We start from the raw sequence: 20,121 nt of genomic DNA on the forward strand, positions 1-20,121 counted from the left end.
ATCCTGCATTTTCTTATCAGATGAGCTGTCACCTGCAGGAACTCTAATACAATGGGATATAAGACAAATAAATTTTGATCATTTTCATCATCAGGAGCACAGACCTGGGAGAGCATACTCAGCTGTTCAGTAGAGAATCAAGATCAAAAGGCGACATAACACAGTAAGTAATTGATAGAGAAAGCTTAGGTAGGGAAATTTAGTATATGACAACAGTGGCATTTCAAATAAATGTGGAAAAGGTGAATTACTCAGTAAATCGTACTGAGGAGGTATCCACCTGGAAAAGATTAGAATAAATCCATATCACATTCTTTGGACTAAAATAAGTTCCAGGTAAAAAATAGATTTAAATGTAAACAATAAAACCGAAAAGTATACATAAAGGAAACAAAAAAAATTTAAGATAATTATAGAGTGGGCAAAAACCTTCTATGACTCAGAACACAGAAACTATAAAACTGATAAATTTACCTATAGAAAAATAAAACAAATGTGCACAACAAGGAAAAAGCATGAGAAATTCAAGACAACCGACAAATAGAAAAACATCTGCAACTCAGATGACAGATACTGAAATAATTTCCTTGATATGTACAAAGACTTCCAAATGACCCTGAAACACATAAAGAGATGTTCAATTTCACCCCTACTAAAGGAAATACGAAATACAACCGGGAGGAGACACAGATTGATGGCTATTAACGAAGCGGCGACAGGACTCCTCAAAACTTCCGCGCCCCTGAACCACCATTACAAACATGCCCATTCTGATTAAGAAGGTCTGGGTGGGGCCTGAGCATCTGCATTCCTAACCAGCTCCCCGGAGAGCACAACCACGCTTTGTGAACGATACATCGTCGGTGGGCATGTGAGTTTGTATTAGCTGTCTGGAGGGCAATTTGGCACCATCTTTCAAAATAGAAAGTGCACATACTGTTTGTCAGCAATTCCATTTTAGTAATTATCCCACAATCTATTCAGACATATGCAAAGTTATGTGCTGACAAGGAAATGTACCCCAGCTTTCTTAGCGGCAGGAAAAACTTAGAATGGACATGAGTATCCTTCAGTGGGGGGCTGTTTAAATATATTACCCATATACTTGACTATGCAGTTGAGAGAAAGAGTAAGGCTGATAAGGAGGTGGGGATAGGGGAAACCTCCAAGATATTTTAACGTTATCAGGAAGTTTCAGAAAAGAAGAACCACACACATTCGTGTCTGTATACGTGTGTGTCATCGCTTTATTGAATGGGCTGAAGACATAACGGATTTCCCCCCTCCCCACCTGCTCTGGGATGCAGTTCTATCTCGGACAGGTTCCCTAACTTCTGCAGACGTGGGAGGCTAGCATGCACCTGCACGCGTACCAGACGGTGAGCAGTATTGTTGCCAATGTAACTGTTCCTTCCTGCTCTGTCGCTCTAGGCAGATGGTCGTGGCTTTCTGCCCCTGGATTGCTCGAAAATGAACCATCAGGCGTTATCCTCCTCCAAAGGACAGGAGCCACACTTCAAGCTCTCCAAGTAGACTCTTGGGTTTAAGAAGGGGTAAGGCAGAAACGTCTACTTGTTTACGCTACTATTTCTGGAGTCTCTGCTACTTGCTTCACTGGAGGAAATGTAGCTACAGATATTTTTGATATGCACCCTAATATTAGAGGCCACAAACTGGGAGCCTCGGCTGTGTCTGGCCACAGAGATATTTTGGTGTGCTTTTTGGTTTTGTTTTTTTTGTTTTTTTGTTTTGTCCTGCCTGGCTTTTCCAGCTTTATTGAGATACAACCGACACATAAGATTGTGTACATTTAAGGTGCGAGGAGTTGATCTGATACATTCAGAAGTTGCAAAATGACGGCCACCATAGTATTAGCCACCACCCTCATCTTGTCACATAGTCACCGCTTCTTTTTTTGTGATGAGAACATTTAAGACCTACTTTCTTAGCCACATTCAAGAATATGATACAGTATTACTAACTATCATCACCATGCTGTACATTAGATCCCCCAAATTATTAATCTTATAACTGCAAGTGTGTACCCTTTGACCCAAGATCTCTCCCATTTCCCCCCACACCCCAAACCCTGGTGACCACCACTCTACTCTTGGCTTTTCTGAGTTGCCTTTTTTAGATTCTACAAGAGGACTCACTCTCAGAGTCAACATTCCCAAACTAGAAGATTTTATATAGACATCAGGTTTCTGAAAATTTGAAAGTTCTGCCAACATAGGGCCTGCATTCCTCCTTTGCGATATTTGACTGGAGCTGAGCAATGGTCGGCCCTTTAGTGGGGCCCCCCACTCCCTCCCCACATTTCCTTTCCCAACCATTCCCACTGTCTCAGATCTGCTTATTATGATATTGGCACTGTGGTCTCACTTCCATCCACCTGTTTCTTTCATTGGTGTGCATTTCAGTACAGAACCCCACACCATACAGAGCATGGACCATGCAGCAGCACTGGTCCCAAGCAAAACTGCAAAGACTCCAGAGCATCCTACTACTTTTTTCTAAACTATTTCCCCTATTTTAACACCTCTTCCCCTCTCTCCAAATCCAGGAGGTTAATGTTTTCTTATCGCCTCTTTCCTGGAAGAAAGAAATGTGACCATCTCATTCACACTAAATTGTTAGTGATTTAATATGTCCTTTGGGGAACAAAACAGCCAGAAATTGTTTACTATTTCCAAATTCTAATCATTCTGGCACTTGGACGAATGAGACATTCTGGGGGGCAGGGGACTTCTCTGACACCCTTCAAACCACATCTGGTGGACAATTACTCCTTCCCCACTTTATGTCAGCCAGCTAAAATCTTTGCCAAAATGATCAGAAGGGCTGTTCCTGTCTGCTTCTCAGGCTAGTGGCTTGCCAGGGAATCCCTGCCCTAGTTGGTTCTTCCTGGAAGAAATATTTATATAATTTGTTCCTATTCTGGGGTGGGGTTCCCTGTGTGTTTTAGCCTACCAGAAGTCTCATCTGTGCCAAGGGTGCTGTGTGTAAAACAAAACACAATAAAACACTTGCACATAAACTCAGCCACGTCCATGGATAGAGAGCATGGGGAGCCATCTCCCCAAAATCTTACCCCACATCTAAGGCTTTGTACAGACCGTCCCGGGGGTCCACGTTTTGAGAATGCCGACAAGGCAAGAGCATTCGGAGGAAAGAAACCAAGAAAGGGGAAAGGTTGGAACCACACCAATGACAAGGGAAGACTAAAGAAAAACTCAGTGACTGCCTTCGAAGGTTTGTAGGCCTGTCACTGAGAGGGAAGCAGATGGATTAGGTCTTTGTTGTGCCAAAGAACAAACTAAGACCAAAGGATAGACGTTAAGGGATGGGAGTAGGAGGAGATTTTGGCTCAGAAATAAATTTAACAGCTACTAGATAGAGATTAGAGGAAAATGACTTTCCCTTTCACTAAAAATATCCCGGGAGAGGCTGTTTGGCCATCTGTTTGGAGTGCTATAGAAAGAATCCTTACAATAGTTGGTGGCCTGATTTGATTTTGTTGGGACTCTTTATACTAAATCCCATTCTTGTATGAATTCCGCTTGCATATCGCAGAGAACATATAACCCACAAGCGCAGGCTAACGTCTCCACCTACTCTGTTTGAACTTCAGTGTGGTCATTTAGATCCCCTTACATCAGGGTTCTCTTTTAGAGCGAGCATCTGTGCTGTCCCCACTTTTGTCTTTGTGCCCCTCGGATATGCACACTTTGTATTCTTGTTGTCGGCAAGCATGTGAAATAGGTTTCCACCCAGCGGGTTTTATCCTGAGTGCTCTTGCACAGAAAATGATGTGGCCGATTGTTTATTCCCTGGATAGCCTTTTTCTGTCCCCAGAATATGGGCAACATATCTATGACTCACATTCACGGGACAGAAGGATTGTTCTGGCTTATGCTTTAACTTCTTTGGGCCAACTGGAGAGTTATTTATAAACATTTATTGATTTGGATTCATAAACCGAAGGAGGGGGGAAAAAAATCTTGCTATGCTGGTTGCTATGGTAACTACCATTGCACGCGTGCACTCACCAGCCAGCAATGACAGCTCAGAACAGAAACCCAAAGCCTACCTGTGGCTTCAAACTGCATACTTACTCCTTCTCCATTTTTAATGGAAAATCAGTGATTTCCTCCCCAGCACCACGTGCTCGTATATGGTACTGAGGCAGAAAACAAATCTTCTTTCATTTATTCCCGATGTGGTTCTTGTCCTTGTCTTGGGGCATTTTCCAGATACATGTGACTTTTAATCAAGTTTGATTGTCAAGAATTAAAGAGGTCACACTCCAAGCGCACGTCTCTGCCATGTGTGGAGGGTGATACGGAAGAAATTTGGGTTCTTTTCTTTGTCTTCAGGAACTTACAGCTGGAGTGAAGGGGCACAAATTAAAGTAGCAGCCAGGCAACACCAGAAAAAAATGTGGTTAAGTGCCAAACTATGCAACACAGAGGGTTATAGAAGCAAAGCATGCCGGCCAGAGCGCAGGCGGCAGAAGGAGACATGACTAGTCTGAACTGTGTGACCTTGAGTAAATGACTTTATTTTCTTGAACTCACCGAAATGAGAACCGTGTCAGCCCACAGTGTTGTCTCAAGGATCAAGTAAGAGAATTATATAAAGTGCCTAGAATGATGTCAGACCCACAGCAAGCACTCCATTAATGGGAATTTTTGTGTTGAGATATTTTATTGAGATGATAAATTATGTTTTGGTTTTTGCCAGGATAAGATTCAGAAATTATGGGGGGGGGGGGGAGTTCAAGCTTATACAATTTTTAGGCCCTGTTGTAAGAATATAATAAAAACTTGTGATGTAAAATCAAGTATAAAGGAGCACTATAAATTCAAAACTTAAGCAGGTGAAAAATCTAAAAATGTAACATATTATTTTATATTTAGTTACCTGATTCGTGTCTCTAGTGTTTCTCTCTACACTTTCTTTGGTTTTTTTTAGATTTTATTTATTTCTTATCAATTAAACTTTATCATAAGGATGTATGTATAGGAAGAAAACATATTATATATGGGGTTCGAAACTATCCACGGTTTCAGGCATCCAGTGGGGGTCTTGGAATGTACACCCCATGGAAATGGAGAACTACTGCATTCCAGAGAAAGCTTCTGTTTTGTCTGCCAAATACTTGGCTTACATTTTTTTTTTAAGAATTTATTTATTTATTTGAGAGAGAGAGAGAGAGAGCACAAGCGGGGGGAGGGGCAGAGGGAGAGGGAGAAGAAGACTCCCTGATGAGCAGGGAGCCTGATGTGGGACTCGATCCCAGGACCCCAGGACCCTCAGGACTACCTGAGCCAAAGGTAGCCACTTAACTGACAGAGCCACCCAGGCGCCCCTTGGCTTTCATTTTTCTACATTTGGCGAATGAAAGAATTTTCCACAGACCACCTTTCTGGCTCCATGCATTTCAAACCTTGTTTCTCTATTACTGTCCACGTATTTCTGGTGCCGGGTACCCAAGGAGATACGCATACCCTAACTGACCCCCTGGCCCTGCCCAGGGGCATAACTGAGTGGCCAACAGGAGAGTCTCCTAGGAGATTCTTAAGAGCCATTCCTACACCAGAGTGGCCAGGAATAACCTAGCAATACATGGAATTGATTGCCTCCACAAAAACATTTTCTAATAAATTGAAACTGAATGTTTTTCCAACTTCACTTCCTCCAAGCTGGATCCCCAAAATGTCACCCAGCACCACCCAACACAGGGGAAAAGAGAATTTAGGGGGAAATATCTTATTTTTGCTAATTTTGCAATGACCTTGTGGGAGTCCCTCCCAGAGTCTTAGAAAGAGTCTGACCTTCAACTTCATTACCTTCATGGAAATTCTTTCAGTTCTTCTGGCTTTGGAGCCAAGGGACTTCATTCCACATGTGAGAAAGAACACGAGCAAGGGGTCTGCAGAAGTGTAGAGGACCGATGGGCTCCTGGGGTAGCTCGTCAGATAGGAGCAGAGTCCTGGTCAATAAAGCTTCCAAGATCCATTTCTGAGGACCTTGAAAGGCCAGACAGAGAAAGAGCAAGGAGTAAAAGGCTTTCAGCAAGAAAGAGACAAAATGAAAGCATTTTAAAATATTAGTTTGAATGAATACCTCTGAACCTCAGTTACTTGCAGAAGCTCAGAAAAACATAGATCTCATCAGGAGGCAGAACTCAATATGGCAAAAAGAGTGTAGATAATAGAGAGCAGGGAAGTTCTGCCTGCTGAAAATATGCTGTTTAAGGCAATCTATGGATCTAAGTGATCATTCAGTTGAAACGCTCCTATGATGTCCCATGGAAGAATAACCTGCGAGGCCTCAAATGCAGAGCGAATATAGGAAAATTGTTGCTATCAGACCTCCCAGGATGCTTACTCCAGCTGGAATTTCCAACCAACAACCTGTCTTGTTCTCAGAAGTCAGGATGCAAGTGACAGATGCCAGAGAGAAATTCTGCTCCTATAGCCAATGCATTCCACACTCACTGATGTCTCCCAGTCATCATAAAGAGTGTCCCAACTTCTCTGGGGTACCACCGCATTGTCACCCGAGGGTTATCAGACAATGACCAGAGGATAAACGGGACTAGCTATGGGGCGCCCAGTTACATGGGGAAGAGGGGTGAAAAATAAGAAATGGACCCACAAAAAGAGGAGAGAATGAACCAGAATATCTGGCTGAAAAGAAAGGGAAGGGCTTAGAATCTTTTTACTTTGAGTATTAAAAAAGATATGGGCATTTTTTATAGCTTAAGTTAGTGAAATGGAATATATGTATTTTATGTTAGGCCAATATGCCTGGATTTTAAATTATTTACTTATTTATTCATTGTCTATTGACTGCCTATGTGTGTCTATAAATATTATTGTCAGTGAGGGAGAAAGCAATGTTCAAGACAGACAAGGTTCCTACTCCCATGAAGCTCACATTCTAATCGGAAGGAGAGCAGAAATAAAAAATTTTAAAAGCAGGGGCACCTGGCTGGCTCAGTCAGTGGAATGAGCAACTCTTGATCTCAGGGTTGTGAGTTCAAGCCCCACATTGGGTGTAGAGATTACTTAAAAATAAAATCCCGAAAAAAAATTTCTTAAAACATAATAATTTCAGATGTTATGTTGCTATTAAAAAAAAAAAAAAACCATGAAAAATAAAAGCTAGAGTTAGTGGCATGAGGAGGAGGGACACAGCTATTCTACCTCAGATGACCCGGAAAGACCTTTGTGAGGACAGGACGCATGAGCTGAAAGATCTGAAGTCAGATATCCAAACACCTGGAGCAAATATGCCTGCCAGAGAGCATCAAGGACGAGACCCCTGAAGCCAGAGGAACAGAGAGAAGAACAGAGTGTCTGAGTAGAGGGGGCACCAGTGAGAGCATGAGGTCACAGAGATGGGCAGAGGCCATCAGATCATTTACAACCTGGTAGCCATGGTACGGCATTTGGATTTCAATCTAAGAGCAATGGGAAGCCATTGAAGAGTGCTGAGCAAGGGAATGACATGATCCGGTTGGCATTTTTCCAAGATGATTCAAGCTATTAGGCGGGGAATGGGCTGTAGAGGTCAAGAGTAGAAGGCCAACCCTTATAATGGAGGCTACAGAAGCCATCAAGTCAGGACATGACACTGACTTGACCAAGGGTGGTGTAGTAGAATGCATGCATGAATGGTCCTAATAAATGGCCGTCCAGTATCCGAGCCCTTTGGTCTATCATTTATGATCCCCTTTCATTATGACTGGGTTTTGAGCAATGTTATCCAAGTAGAGGCTTGCAAAGAGCATGTGCCTTAGGGCTTGCTCTCCTGCATAATTAGTCCTCTTTGCTCCTGGCGCCCTGCTGTGTGTGCCCTGAGAGCAGGTCCATGCTAGCTGCCCACTGGAGGAGGAGACACCACATGGAACAGAGCTGCAGAGTCCCAGCTGAGGCCATCCTAGATCAACCAGCCCCTAACCAACTCTCAGGTTGAATGTTGATGCATAAGCCCATCCAGCCAACATCCACAGAGCCCAGTTCACATCAGCAGAAATGTCTAGACAAACCAAGGACAGGTAAGCAATAATAATTGGGTGTGATTTAAAGCCACTACATTTTTAGAGTGCTTGTTACTTAGTGTTAACTGGTCTAAATGCTAGAAAAGGTCTGGGAAGCAAAGTTTAGATTCAGAATATATTTCAGAATTAGAAAGGGCAGCATTGTTGATGGTTAGAATAGTTATCCACCCTCAAACACATGTAATTAGACACATCACAATGATTTAAATCCAGCCAAAAACGCATATTTTATAGAATCCTAACAAACAGCACGTTTTTAGTCCCTGGTGTTTCCATTAGTTCTGGAAGTCCAGACCAAAGTAGAACCAAGAATTCCATTTATTTCTGTGATGCTCACAGAGTGGTAGTGTGAAGACTTGGGGAAGCTAAAACTTTCATCACAGAGCAAATCTTTGAGGACTTGAGGGGGCAGGAACCAAAAAAGGAGAGGAGGACAGAGGAGGGCATAGCTTCCCTGGAGGGGAGCACATCCTGGAGAGAGAAGTGCCATTAAAAATTTAATTCCTAAAAATTTGACTATGGCTCCAAGGGGGAGTCTTTGATCCAGTATTGTTCCAGATAAAAGTTATTTGAGAAAATGAAGAGATTGAACAAAGACCTCGAGATCATTTGTTGCCTGGGCAAAATTAAATTTTTGGATTCAGTCTGATCAAAGTTTTCTGAATCAGGATGCACCAGCAAAGGAGCCTAAGAGGCAAAGACTGGGATTAAGAGTGAGGAATTTCTGACTCCGTTGCCAGTTTTTCCAGGGAAATAATTAGTTTCCCCTGTGTCTTAGATGAAGTTCTCCAGGAAACAGACTCTGAAAGAGACATTTGTTTGCAGGACGGTTATTAGAGTATGCTCGTGGAAGCAACAGCTGTTAGGGAAGAAAAGAGAGCTGAACTAGACAGAATTTCTCTTGCGGGAGAAATCAAACTTGCAGTAAGTTGCAACAAAGGTTTCAGTCAATCTCATGGAAAGGTCTGGAGCTTGGAAGGTTCTTCAAAGATGTCCCTCACTGAGGCAAAGGGGTCTGGTACTGACCCCAGATCAACAAGTTAGTGCATGCAGGCTGCCTCTGGAGTGGAGAGTGACCTTGAGTGAGGGGCTCCCTTCTGCTGAGAGCAATCACTGGGGAAGGACTCAGGGGTAAGCTCTCGGTGGGGAACTCCCAGCAGCTGGGAAGCAAGTGCCTCCATCCTGAAGGGGGGATCTGCATGGTAACAACAGGGTCCACTACAATCTGTCGAGCAAGGTCGTCCGCACTTTCCTTCCACTTCACTGGGAGGGAAGCTATGGACGTTCATCCGGGTGTGACCACGGACCATCCCTTCCATTACCATGATGGGGTTAATGCGAGGCCCCAGTGAGTTGAGAAAACATATAACTTTGTTATATGAGGTAGTGAAGAAGAGAAGAGAAAAGCTCTTTGTGACCACAGAAGAAAGATGTAGAGATTTTTGTTGTTTTAAGTAATGGCAGTGATTTGACTATGTCAAGAGAATGAGGGAAAAATTGAATAAGGACACTGAAAATATGTAAGAGACAAATAACTGATAAAACAAGCACCAAGCAGTTGAGAATTGGGAGTGCATGGGAAGGGGAGTCTGGAAGGGGGACAGGGAAACAACTCTCTAAATGGAGAAAGGAAAGACAGCTGTAGGTGGGGCTGGAGGGAGGATGTTTGAAGGGGACTGTGGCCACGTAGTGACCTCTTATTATTCTCAGTGAAACAGGAATCAGAGCCCTCTGTTGAGAGTGACAGGAACAGGGTAGATTCAGGATTTGAGATCAGAAATGATCTTCTGAAATTGTTGCCTTTGGAAATGGGTGAATTTGCCAGGCAGCGATGAGAAGACAAGAATGGGCTAAGAATTCTACAAAGGTGGTGGAGCCAGTCCTGGTCTAGCTTTGGGTGTAGGTTTTGCTTTTGGTTTGAGGGTTTCTTCTTGAAACCCTCACCTCAGGGCCAGGAACAGAAGAAATGAATGGTTGGGCTCATCCTACTTAGGGATGGACTGGATCAGAGGAGGTGGGTGGCATCAGTGGGGAGAGAAAACTGGGTGGTGCTGAAAACTTGCTTGAAATAATTGATCTTGAAGCCTAGGAGAGCTAAGGAGGAAAGTGTGGCAAGGAAAAGAGCTGGTCAACTTGGATAACTAGAAGGGACCAGGACTAGGAGAGGTTTAGTGGACACGGCAGCTGTATGATGGGGCTGCTCTCCGGAGGTGAAGGGACACCCCACCCCTCACCCCTGGTTTTCTATCAGGAATTCCATCTTGGGCCTTGTCAACAAGCAGTGGTCTTAGGGTTCAGATCTTTCTGGTTTTGCTGGCCTTCCTACCTAAGAACCCAGTAGACACCTGCCCCATCAGCCGTGCAACTGACAACCACATCTCTAATACCCTCTGACTCTCAGGTCTTGGTGATCCTTTGATGTCTTCCCAGTGCTGGGCCCCCATATCCTCTGTTGTCAGCACCATGAGAAGGTTGCTCATCCTACCTTTGTAGATCAGAGTGGGAGAGCATGACTTCTTGGTAATGTTCTGCTGGGAAGACTGGCCTTTCTTCTGAGGGATTCTCTTCTATCCCTTTTATAATTTGACCCTTTCTTCCTAGTTATAAGACAAGGCGAAAATGCTCTATGGCAGAAGTGATTTTATACCAAGACAAAAGTTGTGTGTGCTCTTATAAATGTTGTCCATATGGGATGTGCCCATATGCAACAACAACAACAACGAGTTTGTGTTTAAGTAAACTTGGAGGCATGGATATATAATAGCAAGACTTATGTTTCATAGCGCACATATGCATATACATAAAAACCCTATTAAGAATCCATTTGAAATTGTGAAATTCTTCTATTCTAAGAGAGCACATCAGACTCAAGGTGATCTTTATTTAAATGACATCAAACAAGGTTATGTGAGAACCCCTGTAGGTAGAAACCAGAGATGAATGAGACCATTTAGGTCATTCTGTATTTTGAGCTCCTTGGCAGAGAAGTTCTGCCCAATGCCCTGTACTCACTCACACTATTCCCAGGTCACTTATAACAGATGCAAGAAATCGGGCTGTCATAGCTCCTCAGGACTTTCTCAGACTTAAGACTGTTGGCCTTGTTTCATTTTGATTTAATTTTGTCCCTGACCCCTGGATATACCATCTCATGAAATCCCTGAGCATATCTGCTGCTTATCATGAGCTGGATTCCAGAACGCCTTCAAGAAAAGAGGGAGAGGGAGCACATTTCCTTGTACCGACATTTTGGACAAAATGGCTCCCACAGCCAACTCACCATTGACCTAAACCATAAGCCACCACAGAGCACCACACACACACACACACACACACACACACACACACACACACAGACTTGCCTTAAGGACCAACAAAGAGATCATCCCAGGCCTCACACAGCTTGACAGGAGATGCCATAAATAAGTAATTCACTCCCAGGTCCGATTTCTTTTCTTTAGTTTAAGTGTCCAAACGCACTTTGTTGTTTTATTAATGCAGGTGTCTCATTTCCATGCTCAGTTTCAAAGCTGCTGGAATCAGACAAAAACAAACAAACCAAAAAGCCCTGCATCTGTTAGTAGGCCAAAGTCCACCCATCTCCCCCATGAAAAGTATGTTAATTTGATCTATTACAGAAAAAAATTCAGCATTGTCTCTAATTTGATTGTTTGGGACACATACATTCCTCTCCTGTCATTGTCCGCAGCGTCTGTATTGTCTTCTAATGAGAAACTGTGCCTGGTTGCATGTAAAGAGGACTCTACCAATCTGTATGGTCAGCTTGTCAGGGAAAATCGGCTCTTTCCTCTACAATGGGTTGGTAAAATGAGCCCCAGACATGCTTCGGTGATGGGAGCAGCACTCAGCAAGAATGTCTGCCCATAGGCAAACACCGAGGGTGAATTTAGTTGAGGACCTGGAAGAGATTCATGGAGGCTCAGAACTGGAAGGAACCCTTAGCAATGGTCTAGACCAATCTCTGCCTACAGGCAAGGAAACTGAGATCTCTTCTTAGAATCCAAATAACGTCTCCAAAACTAGCATGAACTGAGCAAAAACAAGAGTAAAATACAGTCCTGCTGACCCCCAAGTCAACACTATCACCTGAGATTCTTAAACAGAACTCCCTAGCCCTAACGGATATAACTTCATGTGCCAGAAAATACTCAAAGCCAAAGCATAGATATGCCACTTCTTCTTAAGTCTTGAATATTACCTTAAGATTAGTAAGCTAAAACATTTTTATTAAAAAACAAACATATTTATTATGCAGGAGGAAAAATTCACATGATTTTTAAAAATGTACATGAATTTTTTTTTTTTTAAGATTTTATTTATTCACTTGAGACACAGAGATACAGAGAGAGAGAGAGAGCATGAGCAGTGGGAGAGGCAGAGGGAGAGGGAGAAGCAGACTCCCGGCTGAGCCAGGAGCTCGATGTGGGGCTCGATCCCAGGACCCCGGGATCATGACCTGAGCCGAAGGCAGACGCTTAACCATCTGAGCCACCCAGGCGCCCCAAAACTTTACATGAATTTTTAAAGAGCACACAAATCTTAAAGGAAGTTTATGCTTGGGCAGCTAGCTACTGTTCAGGGGCTGGTCATGGACAAGCACTGCTTTACCTCATACTGCCTGTGATGCCCAGGAAGTCCTTCCAAGGACCCCTTTGGCTAATTTCTCTTTCTCCTGGCCATTTCCCTCTGCTCTACTCCTATATTACCAAGTACAAGTGACCCACCCCAAATGTACTGGAACCCACCTTGTTTTCTTCTTCCTGAATAGAAGGCGGGGGGAATAGCTTCAGTGTCTTAATACACTGAAATCTGAATCATTGTTATGCCTCCTCTGCCATATTCTTTTGGGATTATAGGTCCAATGTAGCAATGGGAAGCCTGGGAAGGAGTAGCTTCCATATATATTTTTTTTAGATCTTCTCCCTTAATTCTACATAGTGCTTTTTACTAGTCTGGGTCACAAAAATGTTACCCAAATCCATGTCTAATTGTTCTACTTCATCCCAATTTACCATCACTCTCTTGTTTTAAAGAGCAAACACAATTTTTTCCCCTTCTCTTAATTTACCTCCTGTCCTGCAAAAGGAGTTTCTCCTAGAGTTTCGTTAAAGCACCTGCAGTATGAAACATCTGCTTTCTGAAAATATAAACTGAAAACGTGTTTGAACACTTCTTATACAACAGCTAGAATTATTTAGGTGGGTATTCCTGATTCATTTCGGTCCAGAGAACACAGCCTATAAAAATGAATCGGTATAGCTCTTTTTCAGTAGTTACTTTGCGGGGCATTACATCGATGGCTCCAATTCCTCTCCCCTTCTTCTAGCCTTGCACTTTCCCACATGAGTTCATAGCCCTTCCTATCGAGTGGCAGAACATACTTCCGTGTTCTTGGAATAGGAGTATAGTCACGTGGCTCGCTTTGGCCAATGGGCTCTTGTGAATGTGGCATAAGCCGAAGCTTAAAGGATGCTCACGCATATCTGCTTGCTCTCTTGTGTCTCTGCCCTTAACCTTGAAAAGAACATTCTCAAGTTAGCCTGCTAGACCCAAGAAGAGGATGAGAGACAGAAGTAGTAGAACCACCCCCAGGCAGCTCCAGATGTCTGAGTGAGTCCAGCCAAAACCAGCAGTTGCTTATTTTACTCGAGAACTTTGAAGATCTCATCCTCCTGGCTCCTGGCTTCCACTGTTTTGTTGAAAAATCAACTGTTACTCGCATTGTTTCCTCTCTTGCTACTTGCAAGATTTTTCTCTCTTCCTGTTTTTTAGCAGTTTTACTGTGATATGCTTAGATACAGTTTGATTTATATTTATGGTACCTAAAATTTTTAGTGTTTCTTACATCTGTGGCTTGATGTCTTTCATGGTTCAGGGGTTTTTTTGTTTATTTTTAATTCTCAGACATTCCTTTTTGCCCCTCATCACTTCCTTTTTCCAAACTCCAACATAATATATATGTTGACTTTTTCACTATATGCCTTAGGCCTCATACTCTTTGTTTCTGTTTTCTCATTTTTGTTACTCTTGTTGTGGGATTCAGTGTGGATATTTTCTTTTGGTTTTTCATTTAATAATTCTCTTTTCATCTGAGTCTAATCTGCTCTTAAAATCACCCACTGAGCTCTTAATTTCAGCTATTATATTTTCTTCTTCTGAAATTATCATTTGGTTCTTTTCATGTTTTCCATTCATCTGTCAAAATTCTCATGTTTTTAAAATTTTTCCTGAACATTTTAAATCTTATCTGACACTCTGTTATCTGTAGATGTATTTCTATTTGTATTGCTTCTCTTGTGTTTTTTGCCATGTTATATTGTCTCCCCTTGTGACTGGTTAATTTTTATTGTGTGGAACATTACATTTGAAGGATGGGAAAGTTGATGTTAGGTTTTGGATGATGCTATCTTCCTCCAGAGAGACTTATATTTGCCTCTAACAGGCTAGGGCTAAGGTATTAGCAATCCCCAGATCACCTTAACCCAATCAAATACTGAGATGATTCAATACCAGCCTATTTCTGATTTAACCATTCTTCTAAGATATAGTTCTTCAGGGTCTCAACCCCAAGCTTAGGTGAGGGTTACCAGGGAACTCCCCATCCTTGGCAGGTCATGACCTCCATTTTTTGTCCTTCTAGATTTCTGAGTCAGAGGAGAGCTCTTCTTAGATTCTTAGCTGCTCCTTCCAAAATCTGCAGGAGAAAAATGCCTCCAGGAGAAAGCGGTCACAAATACTGAGCTCAATTCTCTGACTTTCCTTCCTGTTCCAGATTTTTGCCCTATAATTCTTCAGTGTCTTGGTATCTGTCTTATGTCTTCAAACAGATTTTTGCTCGTATTCTCTATTTGTTCTCAGTGGGAGAAAAGAAGAAAATTACCTCAGAAAGAATATTAAGATGCATCAAAAATGTTGGAAACCAGAAAACAATGGAATGACATGTTTTAAGTAATAAAAGAAAATAAATTTTATATCTAACAACCTAAATTTTAGATCTCACAAAAAATTTTTTTTCTAAAGCAAACATGAAATGAACAAATTTCCAAATAAAGACAAATGGAAAGCATTTGTCACCAGTAAGTCCATAATAAAAGAAATACTGAGGGGCACCTGGGGGGCTCAGTCAGTTAAGCATTTGACTCTGGCTCAGGTCATCATCTCAGAGTCTTGGGATGGAGCCCCACACCGGGCTTCCCACTGAGCAGGTAGTCTGCTTATCCCTCTTCCTCTGCCCTTCCTCCTGCTTGTGCTCTCTCTGGATAAATAAAATCTTAAAAAAAAGAAAAGAAAAGAAATACTGAGATCCAGCAATTCCATTCCTAGGTATTTATACAAAGAAAAAGAAAACACTTAACACAAAGAGGTATATGCATTCCCATGTTCATTATAGCATTATTTACAATAGCTAAGATATGAAAACAACCTAAGAGTCACCAATGGATGAATGGATAAAGAAAATGCAGTATATATACACACAATGAAATATTATTCAGCCATACAAAGGAATGAAATCTTGCCAATTGCAACAACATGGATGGACCTTGAGGGCATTATGTTAAGTGAAATAAGTCAGACAGAGAAAGAGAAGTACTGTGTGATCTCATAGATACAGAGAACAGATTGGGGGGGGGGGTGCCCAAAATAGGTGAAGGGAGTCAAAGGTACAAACTTTTAGTTATAAAATAAACAAGCCATGCAGGTGTAACGTACAGCATGGTGACCACAGTTAATAATAGTGTATTTCATATATAAAGTTCTTAAGAGAGTAGCTTTCAAAAGTTCTCACTAGGGGCGCCTAGGTGGCTCAGTAGGTTGGGCATCAGCCTTCTGCTTGAGTATGATCCCAGAGTCCTGGGATCCAGTCCCGCATCGGGCTCCTTGTTCAGCAGGGAGCCTGCTTCTCCCTCTGCTTTCCGCTCCCCCTGCTTGTGCGCTCTCTCTCTCTGACAAGTAAATAAAAATATATCCTTAAAAAAATAAAATAAATAAAAATAAAAGTTCTCACTACAAGAAAAACAAAAAGTTGACTATGTATGGTGATGGATGTTAACTATTCTTACTATGGTGATCTTCTCAAAATATATACAAGTATTGAATCATTAGGTTGTATTCCTGAAACTGTTACAATCAATTATACCTCAATAACAAAAAAGAAAAGAAATACTGATGGAAATTCTTCAGCTGGAAGGAAAATGATGCCATGTGGATGCACACAAACACAAGTAGAAATGAGGAGCAAAGGAAGTGGGAAAATGTGGGTAAGTCTAGGTAAATACTGACTACACAAAACAACAATAATAACATTTTATAGGACTGAAATATATGCAGAAATAAAATACATGACAACGATAACACAAAAAGCAGCAGGAATAAATGGAGTTTCAGCTCTTAAGTCTTATCATTGCCTGTAGAATGGCAAGAAACTGCTTTGTGTCAACAGTATTTAAATGGGTGGTAGTGCCAGTGGGAGATAGAAAGATGAAAAATGTACTGGATGAGTCCAAAAGATGGAAAGAAAGGAGAGAGGGACCATAGGACAGACATAGGACAAACAGGATACAAATAATAAAATGGTAAATATAAACTGCAATATATCCATATCTCTAGCCACATTAGAGGTCAATAATAGGGGCATCTGTGTGGCTCAGTCAGTTAAGCATCTGCCTTAGGCTCAGGTCATGGTCTCAGGGTCCTGGGATCCAGCCCCGTGTCGGGCTCCCTGCTTAGCTTCTCCCTCTCCTTCTGCCCCTCCCCCTGCTGGTGCTCTGCCTGTCTCTCCCTCTCTCAAATAAATAAAAATATCTTTAAAAAAAAAAGGTCAATAATGTTTTCAAACTGGATTAAAATAAGTGAAATCCAACTATATGCTACTTATAAGAGGCACACTCTAAGAACAAAGAGAAGTTGCATGCCAGAGACATAAATATCAAAACCATAAAAACACTAAGCAAAAGAAAGCTGGTGTGGTTATATCAACATCTGGCAAAGTAGACTTTAAGGTAAGAAATAGGGATAAAATATATCCTAGATCAAGTGGGAAAAATATCAGGAGGGACATAAAGAGTCTGAACAATGTGATTAATGTATTTGAATCTTTGGGGATATATAGAACTCTGTACCTCACAATAGTAGACTACATATATACATCTGTATTCAAGTGTATAAGAAACATCTATCAAAATTCACTATATGTTGGTCCATAAAGCAGGTGTCATTAAAATTCAGAGATTTTAATCATTCAGGATATGTTTTCTGGCCACAGTGGAATTAAGCTAGGAATTAAGAAAGATATAACTGGGGCGCCTGGGTGTCTCAGTAGGTTGAGCATCTGACTCTTGGTTTCGGTTCAGGTCATGATCTCAGGGTTGTGAGGTCGAGCCCCAGTCAGGCTCCACACTCAGCATGGAGTCTGCTTGAGATTCTCTCTCTCCCTCTCCCTCTGCCTCTCCCGTTTGTGTCTTCTCTCTCTAAAATAAATAGAATAAGGGTGCCCGGGTGGCCCAGTCTGTTGAGCAGCTGCCTTCGGCTCAGATCATGATCCCAGAGTCCTGGGATCTAGCCCTGCTCGGTGGGGAGTCTGCTTCTCCCTCTCCCTCTGCCTGCCGCTCTGCCTACTTGTGCACTCTCTCTCTGTGAAATAAATAAATAAAAATCTTTAAAAAAATAAAATAAATAGAATAAATCTTAAAAAAAGATATAACTAAAAATGTTTCCATATTTGAAAATGAACCAATAAATTTCTATTCCAAGAATGCAATGTTGGTTTAAAATTTGAAAATCTTATCAATATAACTCACAGTATTAACATAAAAAAAGGAGGAAAATTATATAATTATCTTGATAGATGCAGAAAAAAAAAATTTAGTAAAATCCAACACCCATTCATGATTCTTTAAAAAAACAAACAAAAAAACCCTCTCTAGATGATAAAGAATGACTAAAACAAACAAACAAAACTACAACTAACGTTGTATTTAATGGTGAAATAATGAACATTTTCCCTCTGAGATCAGGATAGAGACACAGACTCCTACTATCCACACTTACTGAACATCATATTATATTTCCTAGCCAGTGTAATAGGCAATAAAATAAAAGGGGCATAAATTACCATAGCAATAACTCAAGCAAGAAGATTAATAGATTTAAGAATCATTGAGTAAAAGATCATTGGCAGACAGAACATTCACACAATGTCAAAGTATTGACCCACAGATTTATTTATTAATTACAAAAGATAAAGAATAATTTACAATCTGGCAAACACCGTCTTAACCAAGTGATTGGAATTAACATCACCAGTAAGCCAAAATGACATCATTCGTCTCCCACTGTGATGCCTGAGGCATATTTTATCACACAAAAATTATTCCACCAGGAATGTTGATTCTAAATATAAACATCAGGAATCCATCAGATGAATCTACATTGAGTGAGATTCTGCTTAACAAATGGTCTTAGAAATTGTGAACATTATGAAAGACAAAAATAAAAGGCTGGGAAACTGTTCTAAAGAATTTAGATAAGAAGTGTCATGATGGGGTGCCTGGGTGGCTCAGATGGTTAAGCGTCTGCCTTCGGCTCAGGTCATGATCCCAGGGTCCTGGGATCGAGTCCCGTATTGGGTTCCCTGCTCGGCGGGGAGCCTGCTTCTCCCTCTGCCTCTCTCTCTCTCTGTGTCTCTTATGAATAAATAAAAAAAATAAAATCTTTAAAAAAAAAAAGAAGTGTCATGATGTATGAGCTTATACAACTTATCAGCAAAATATATGCATATCTATCTATCTATCTATCCATCTATCTGTCTTCTAGCTGAAAGAGAGAAAGAATGTGTACACACAAAAAAATTAGCAAAATGTTAGCAGTTGGAACATGTAGGCCAGAGGTAACTAAAACCCACAGGTCAAATCAAGCTGAAACCTGCTTTGCAAATAAAGTTTTATTGGAACAGAACCGTGCCCATTCATTCACACATTGTATATGGTGGTCTCACTCTATCATGGTGGTGTTGAGTAGTTGTTGCAACAGTGACTGGCCCACAAAACCTAAAATATTTATTATCTGGCCTTTAACAGGAAAAATTTGCCAACCTGTTTTGAAAGATTGCATAGAGGAACATCTTCATGACTTTGGGGGTAGTCAGAGATTCCTTAAAGAGGACACAAAATGTACTAACGATAAATTGGGTTACATTAAAATTAAAAACCTTCTGCTCATCAAAAGATATCATTAAGAGAGAGAGACTAGGCAAGATGCAAAGCTGGAGATTATTTCTGATACATAGATACAGCAAAGGAGTGGTACCTGGGTGGCTCTGTGGGTTAAGCATCCAACTCTTGATTTCATTCAACTCAGGTCATGATCCCAGAGTCGTGAGATTGAGCCTGGTGTGGGGCTTTGCGCTGGGCTGGGCGTGGAGCCTGCTTAGGATTCTATCTTTTCCTCCTCCCCTGCCCTTCCCCCCTGGTCTCACACATGCACTCTCTCTCTCAAAAAAAAAAAAAAAAAAAAGATACAGCAAAGGACATGTACCTAAGATATATAAAGATCTCTGTGAAAGGCAGTCTCACATGGCTTCTAGTAATCCCTGCCTCCTGGCAGGCATAGCCTGTGTAATCCCCTGTTCCTGACTATGAGCTGCATAGGTACTCTTGTTACCTCTCTTTGTAATGAGGGAGGACTTGCTCCTTATTATTTTGCAATTGGCCTTAGGTGGCCTCTGCAGAAGTAGAGACAGAAAGAGTCCTATTTATGACATTTTATTGCATATCTTTTCTATGCCTGTTTCTAAGATTTTCTGGTTTTCTTTGGTGTGCTGCAGTTTTGCTCCAATGTGTTTAAGTGTGGATTTATTTGTATTTATTCTGTTCCTAACTTGGTATGCATCTGCAAATCATTCTTTGCTTTAAGAAAATTCATTTTGGGGACGCCTAGGTGGCCCAGTCAGTTAAGCATCTGCTTTTGGCTAGGTCATGATCTCAGGGTCCTGGGATTGAGCCCTGCTTCTGCTTCTCTCTCTCCATCTG

General features: G+C 41.5%; 1 long non-coding RNA gene across 3 annotated transcripts in view; it reads right to left on the bottom strand.

Moving 5' to 3' along the window:
• LOC118530228 (uncharacterized) overlaps positions 1 to 20,121 on the bottom strand; it is a 117,840-nt gene that overhangs the window by 68,422 nt on the left and 29,297 nt on the right. Inside the window, exons 2-5 of one of the 3 annotated variants that reach the window (XR_013441416.1) lie at positions 11,433 to 11,607; positions 10,560 to 10,667; positions 5,856 to 6,035; positions 4,162 to 4,389 (exon numbers count right to left, since the gene is read on the bottom strand). This is a non-coding gene — a long non-coding RNA (uncharacterized LOC118530228). Of the gene's footprint in view, positions 1 to 4,161; positions 4,390 to 4,815; positions 6,036 to 10,559; positions 10,668 to 11,432; positions 11,608 to 20,121 lie in introns of those variants that run through there. The other 2 variants (XR_013441415.1, XR_013441414.1) reach the window with 2 other exon arrangements.

This window comes from Halichoerus grypus, chromosome 9 (genome assembly GCF_964656455.1).
Source record: "Halichoerus grypus chromosome 9, mHalGry1.hap1.1, whole genome shotgun sequence".
NCBI classification, from domain to species: Eukaryota; Metazoa; Chordata; class Mammalia; order Carnivora; family Phocidae; genus Halichoerus; species Halichoerus grypus.